The sequence below is a fragment of the Anastrepha obliqua genome, chromosome 5, assembly GCF_027943255.1.
Source record: "Anastrepha obliqua isolate idAnaObli1 chromosome 5, idAnaObli1_1.0, whole genome shotgun sequence".
In the NCBI taxonomy this organism is placed as follows: domain Eukaryota; kingdom Metazoa; phylum Arthropoda; class Insecta; order Diptera; family Tephritidae; genus Anastrepha; species Anastrepha obliqua.
The window spans coordinates 116808113-116815793 of NC_072896.1; positions in this window are offsets into that span (position 1 = coordinate 116808113).

Sequence of the window (7681 nt, forward strand, 5' to 3'; positions counted from 1 at the left end):
CTCATACAGCTCATCGTTCCATCGTCTGCGATATTCGCCGTTGCCAACGTGCAAAGGTCCAAAAATCGTGCGCATAATCTTTCTCTCGAACACTCCAAGCGTCGCTTCATCGGATGTTGTCATCGTCCAAGCTTCTGCGCCATACGTTAGGACGGGCATGATGAGAGTCCTGTAGAGTGTTAGTTTTGTTCGTCAAGAGAGGACTTTACTGCTCAGTTGGCTACTTAGTCCAAATGCAGAATGCCTAGCACTTTGAATAATGAGCTTCAGATTTCTGGGACATCACTTCTTTGAGGTTCTGGATAATTGGAGCCGGCTTAAGCTCTTAAAGGAATTGTACTGGGAAAGTCTTTGTTGGGCATCACAATGTGTCACCAACTCAAATCTTTTTAAAATTATCCCATCTGCACTGTTCACAAAAAAGTGTAGTCCGGAAATTGGTTCAAGTGCCCTAGGGAGATAATTCTAAGTGGTATATACTTATACATTCGGGAAATTTACCTAATACCTACTCAACCTTTGACATTGGCATTGAAGCTACTTTCTCAATTACGATTGTCTCAGGAGCTGCCAACACTTTGCAAGCCAGCTGTACTTTGTGTGGTTGGACAAAGAGTTGTGTCATTATAATGCGCATACATACATACATATAATGTTAGTGGAATACAACACTACATTCCTCTTAGATATACATTTTTAATTGCCATTTTTGTTTACTACTTAGTCAAGGTGATTACGACTGTTGATTTCGTTATTTTACGAGCGCAGTGAGCAATGAAATATACAATAAGCAATAAGGCAGGTTGGTAGGCAGATGGAAGTGGCGGTCGGTCTTTAAACCAACTCACTTAGACCGCTGCCCATCCATTGCGGTACCATAGTAGTAGCTATTCGTCATTAAACCATTTCGTTTTAAGAGCAAACACACTGATCTGGCCGTGGCCTAAGGCCATCAGTATCATTCAGGATCGATGAGCCAAAGTGACTAAACTTATTGACATGTCACTCGTGTTAGTGACAAAGAATATGTCTGACAGGCTCTTCCTCCTCCTCATTCTTGCAGCTTCTGATAGTCGAAATGAGGTACATTCAATCTTTGAGTATGTAGACCTGGGAGACGGTGGTCTGCCATCAAATAAAATAACATAGAGACGTTTTGCCTTGACCGATTGATTAGTCTCTTTGAGCGCCTGACGTCTCATTCTGGACAAATTCTTTTCGTAGCGCTACATGTCAGACTGCCAACCCATCTCGTGTTGGCTGAAGTGACAATGCAACTTGTACCACGCCGTTTGTAGGTTGAGAACGGTAGACCTGCAATCTCCATATCAAGAGGGAGGCGAGTGGTAGTGCCCTCTCTCTCTAATTCGCCTGCCTTATAATTCCCTTATATACATAGTATGTCACTAAGCCCTGGCATTTATATCAAATGGATGCGGAAATATTTCGCCGTCTAGTTAAATGGTGCTCGGCATTTGTGAGCAGTTATGCAGATTTAATCGCCGCTGAAAACGGCTGAAAACGAGCGATCGTTCATAAGAGAATTTGAGTCATCGATTGGCCACCAAGAGGCAGCACCCGCCACAGGTAATGGTTTGGGTCGCTGTAACCGCAAATGCGAGCTCTCTAATCGTTTTCATTGAGGAAAGTATTCTGGAGGTTGCTTTGAAGCCGTGGGCAGACATACATTTCGGTGGCAGATCATAGACGTTTTAACAGGACTCGGCACCGTCTCACATAGCTCGAGTGAACCAAGAATGGCTAAGAAACAACGTTCCGAACTTTATTTCACAATGGCTCTAAAATCACAAGACGCGAATCCGACGGATTATTCTCTTTGGGCCATTTTGGAGAGTATCTAGTCTCAAGGCGGAGAAAAAAGCAATTCTCCGCGAGTGGACCAAAATACATGCAAGTCACATTCGGGCAGCTTGCGATTAATTTCTGGATCGTCTCAAGGTCAGAGTCAAGGTAAAAGGAGGTCATATCGAGCAAAAGTAAATTGATTCTTAATTTTGTATTATTTTCCCCCTTTTTTACTTTGAATTGAATAAAAGTAATTTTCCAAACTAAATTTATGGCCTTTGTAATTGGTTACACTTCGAGTGACCCTGTAAATAACTTATTAAAATATGGTTCATCAGAACAATAGTCATCAAGATATGTTGGACCCAGACCGAGTGATATTACCGAATATCCAACATCTGAATCGCGTCATTGATTAGTTGCGGCAGGTCAAGTCTAGATCAGTCTAGGGGAGATAAGAAGAAAAGAATATTCAGAGCACCAAAAAGTGTGGTTCTGAGACGGCTACTGATACATATAAGCACCATAAGTTGAACTTTCTGAAGCCTGTTTCTAATGGTAGTCTGGTCGAGAGGCGTCCACCAGACTTTAATTCCGAAAATGAGGATAGGTCTGAGAAAGGCCCTATACAGGCAGTGAGAGCTCTACGTTAAGCAACAAAATACGGCGAAATTTGATCACATTTTACAGACTCAATGTTCAGCAACCTCAAAAATATCACAGGCACCTCCTGCCAAGACAGATATCGTTAGGCTTAGAGCCACAAGAGTTCCCACTTGACTTTTGTTTTCGAAGGTAGTTGCATTTGGCTTGCAGTAGCAGCTATCCTGCAGCAGGGCTGTATGCTATAAATAGATGTGGAATAAAAAGGCGAACTTACGTATGGGAATAAGTTCCATCTATTGTAAATTATGTGTGCGAATCTGTGGAAAGTTTTAAAGTTTAAAGCATATCAAAAACTGGTAACTAAGCAGGTAATGAGCTTTTAAATTTACATTTTACTTAAATCTTTTATTAGTGGAAATATTCATAAATGCAATTCATTAGACGGTTAAACAGTCAGTCAAACTGCGCTGGGGCTATACTTTTTTTTCAGATTTGTTGAAAATAGCGATTGTGCTATCTCATCTATGACTAATATTCACTAAGGAATAATGCCAATTCATTATTTATGAAGAAAAGTTCATGTAATTTTTATTTACTTATTTTTTATTTATTTATTTATTAGAAATATAAGTATGAATAATTACATTAAATTATGAAAGGCGCTGCTAGCAGCTAAGACAATCGGCCTACGAAATACATATTATACAGTATATTTTTATACATTTAAATATATGAACAGATACGAGTAGACAAAAGTTTTTTATCTTCTCGGCAATATACCAATTTTGCTCGTTTGCTAACATGCCTATACTAAAGGGAAATAGGTAGAGATAGCTCTACATAACATTATTTACACGCCGGAGAGTTCATTGGACAAACAGGAATTTACTTTAGCTGTTTTTCTTGATATTGAAGGAGCCTTAACAATGTGGAAGGGGAGGCAATCACTGCAGCACTCACTGGTCTTGGGGTAGAACCGGGCTTGGTAGGCTTCATTGACAAAATACTAAATAGCAAAATCATTGAAGCGAATCTAGGAGAATCGATACTCAGGAGATTAGTGAGTAGAGGCACACCGCAAGGTGGAGTTCTCTCAACGTTTTTATGGAACACAGTTGTAAGTAAACTTCTGTTAATACTGGAATCGGTGGGTTGTAAGGTGATAGCCTACGCTTACGATGATGTTGTTATTGCTGTCTCTGGTAAATTTGTATCTACATTAAGAGACCTAATACAAAACGATCTATATATACTTTCCGGGTGGGCAGAAAAGTGTGGTCTAGCAGTCAACCCAGGCAAAAAACAACTCATATGTTCACTAGGAAACACAGAATCCTTCAGCTAAGTCCAATTATGCTCAAGGGGGAAGCTCTTGTGATTTCGAAAGAAACCAAGTACTTGGGACTAAACATAGATGGGAAATTGACTTGGAAGTCAAACATCTTAGAAAGAGTTAGGAAAGCGAACCTAGCTTTTTATGCCTGTAAGAGAGCTTTAGGTAAGATCTGGGGAATTAAATCTAAGGTTGCTCATTGGCTTTATACTGCTATCGTCAGACCCATTCTTCTATATTATATGGAAATGATGTCTGGTGGTGTGCTATGCAGAAAAAAGCCTGTTCTAATTTTATTGAATAAGGTGCATAGATCAGCGGAATTAGCAATATGTGGCGTGGGTATCATATTACATTTGCCACCCTTAGATCTCTTCTGCAAATACTCAGCGGCCTGTTCCGCCTTAAGGCTCAGAGCGAGCTCACAATGGAAGAGTATCACACATGGTCATTCATTGTGATTATCACCCTCCCATTCTCTGCTTCGAAAGGAATTTCTCAATGAAAATCCCTTCTAGATTGGAATGACTTGAAGACGATCCATCACGAAACACACTCGTTAAGATCTACACGGACGGATCTAACACCAGTGTAGGATCAGGGTTATATTGCGAAGAACTTCCTATCACTGAATCCTTTAAACTACTGGATCACTGTAGTGTTTTTCAAGCGGAAATAAACGCTATTCATGAAGCCTTAAAATGGTTAGAGATACACAAAATATCATCAACAGGTATCTGCATTCTATCAGACAGCCAAGCTGCACTACGGGCCCATCAAGGAGTGTCTTACATTCTCGCCAATCTCTTATTGAGATGGCCAAACAATATCATATTTTCGTATGCTGGGTTTCAGGCTACAGAGAGATGCCAGGGAACTATAGGGCTAACTACCTTGCAAGAGAAGGTACCTGTATGCCAAACATAAGTAATTTTATCGGGGTACCTCTAGCAACTTGTAAGCTTCTTGTTATGGACGCACTAATCAGTTCTGTAAATCAAAGATGGATTAGTGCCAAAAGCTGTAAAATTGCTAGGCAAACATGGCTAAGGCAAAATATACGTCTGTCCAAGAATATTATAAAATTGAGTAGACTTCAAATTAGGACCTTAGTAGGGGACCTCACACGACATCATCTCATAGGAAATAATGCAAGGAGACTAGGCGTTTACATGCATGATTTCTGTCGTAGCTGCAACAATCCAAAACCTTTTTTTCACATGCCCGGCTCTAGCCAGAAGCAGGAACTGATATTTAAGATCCTAATTCTTAATGAATGTAGATAATCTATACATTTTAGGTATCAACAACCTTCTACGCATTGCCAAAACCTGGTTCACAACGGACGCATTTCGTGGTTTAAGTGGTACCGCAGTCTCTATGTGCGATGCGGCTGCCAAACCTAACCTAACCTTGCTCGTTTGCTGTGAAAGTTTAAAAGTGATTAAAAATTTTATTTAAAGACGAATTTGACGATTGATTCTATAACCGACATACTTATTATTGATATAGGATAAAAACCACGCCTATTTTTTATATGATAAATCCAAATTTCCATTCGACCCTTTGATGTTTTTAATTATGTATTAAGAACTTCAAATCGTTTTTTCTCGTTCTGGACTCTCCGCAATTTGGTCTGTAAAAGTCTTTCAAGCTCCCTAATTACTGTTGTATATTTCAAGCACAGATCTATGCCGCAACAAAAGCAGCTTTATTAGCTCTGGAATTAACCCCTTTTAATACACGGACAAACATTTTCATTGCTAGCCAAGGGGCTATTAGATGTAAAATGGATGAATCTGTGGAAATGGGCAGGTCACTATTTACTGTATACCAGAGCACAAAGTTATGGAAGGAAATAAGAGAGCCGTTGCGTTTGCTAAGGCAGTTATTTGCTTGCCGAGGTTGAGCAGGTCAGACATGTACCCATTACTCGCCTTTCTGAAATCGGAACTATAAATAAATGAGGAAATCGTCTTGGAAACGCAGTCGATATGGAAAACTCAACCTCGTACAAAACTTGCGAAAAATTATGCTAAGAGCTTGGAATGCGAAAACTACAAATTTTTTTATCATTCTCTACAAAGGACTGCAAAATATTGGTTGAAGTACTGACGGGACACTGTCTCACCCCATATCACGCAGCCAAAATGGGATTAGTCCAGAGCGATGCGTGTAACTCTTTGACTCAGTGGCAGGGACTCAACAAATGTGACTCCCGAAGAGGTTCATGAAGAATTACATAAAGTAATAATTCGACTCCAAACGCATAGCTCTGGTAACGCAATGGACCCTAGAGGTCTGAGTGAGACCTTTTTACAGATCAGCCACCACTACCTTACTTAACCTAGACTGGTGTTACCCCATAGTCAATAGTCAATTATAGAATTTCCTAAAAGCTGCAATAAATTAAAATGGGAACGGCAATTAAAAATCTTTCCCATAGAAAGTTTTGAACAGCTTTTAATTTCTTCTCACATCTACAACTTCTATCGAATCGAGGGTGACAATGTCGCCAATAGTCCAGTGGTCAGTTCGTGTTAGCGGGGCAAGTCGTACATTAATTGTTGAGAGCCTCAGTGATCTTTATGTTCTTTGAGGTAGAAAAACACAATACTCTAGAGGTATTCAGATTAGTTCAGCTCCTGCTGTTAGCAGCAGCCCTGGCTTTTACACAACTTTTAAAAACTAGAAACTGAGCCAGCCTTTTATTATTTAAGTACTATCTCAGACTTTTTCCTAGCGATCTCGTCTGATTTATCACTTCCCGAAACACCAATATGTCCTAGGATGCAGTAAATATTGATATTATGCTGTCGAAGATATTTTATGGAACTTAGACACTCTTGAACACATTTCGTGTTGGTCGTTACCAATTGAACGCCTTTGATCGTGGCCTGACTGCCGAAAAAAGGTGAGTTTTGAAGGAGCGAGGTTCATCATGCTTACCAGCTTGGTTGTCAGACTAATTGTCGTTTTCAAAAATGGCTTAGTAGGTTGAAAGCGTGTTTCTCAAAAATAGTTGCTTGGAGAATGCACCATATGCTATCCCATTGTTCATTTTTGAACGCTTCTGTGGAATTTCCTCATCCCCTAAAACGATGTCAACTCCTCACTTGCTGCTGTCATGGAAGGCAACATAGAAGTGAAAGTGAATCAGCGTGATTTGAGATCTAATTCTTCTAGAGATGCTCCTCCCTTACCCTGCTTAAGATAGAGGCAAGATCTCTGTTCGCCAAATGTAAACAGTTACACGCCCTAAGGCTTAGGTTACTCTTGACAGAGAAATAACTCAAATACCTGTGCTATAAATGGATAGAGTGTCCAAGAAAATCACTGAGAATCGATAAGAATTTTTTTACGATCAGTTCTTGTTACATCACCTGCATACGCAACCACTTCGGCATTGTGTGAAACAAGAATTGGTTCAGCACGAGATTCCATAGTATAGTGGATAAAGTCCCACTCAAAAGGGCCTGCATGTAAGTTTAGTGATACCACTTTTGTTTAATTTACGAAAATCGAACCTATAATGGACTCAGTGATAGAGTTGATGATGACGATGATTCTAAATAAGTCAAAATATAACACTTATTTACTTGAATCAATCGACTATTGTAGCTCACTGCCATGCGATGCTATGCATTTATTTAGAAAGTGCTGTCTGAGAGCACCCTACAACATTCTCATTCACACAAACATACGTATGTATGTAGCAAGAGCGCTTGTGTGCCAACCTCTAACTGACCACCCTCACCCATTGACGAAGCCATTACAACTTCGGCTATCGCATCGCATCGTTAACGGCACAACGACGAACTCCTATTGATATTGTGTATTGAATAAACACCTTTTGTTAAGCGCACTGTGCTAGCAATCAATGTCAATTTCGTCTGCCGTCCGCCAAGCAGCCGAGCTCCACCAGCAATTGAAAAC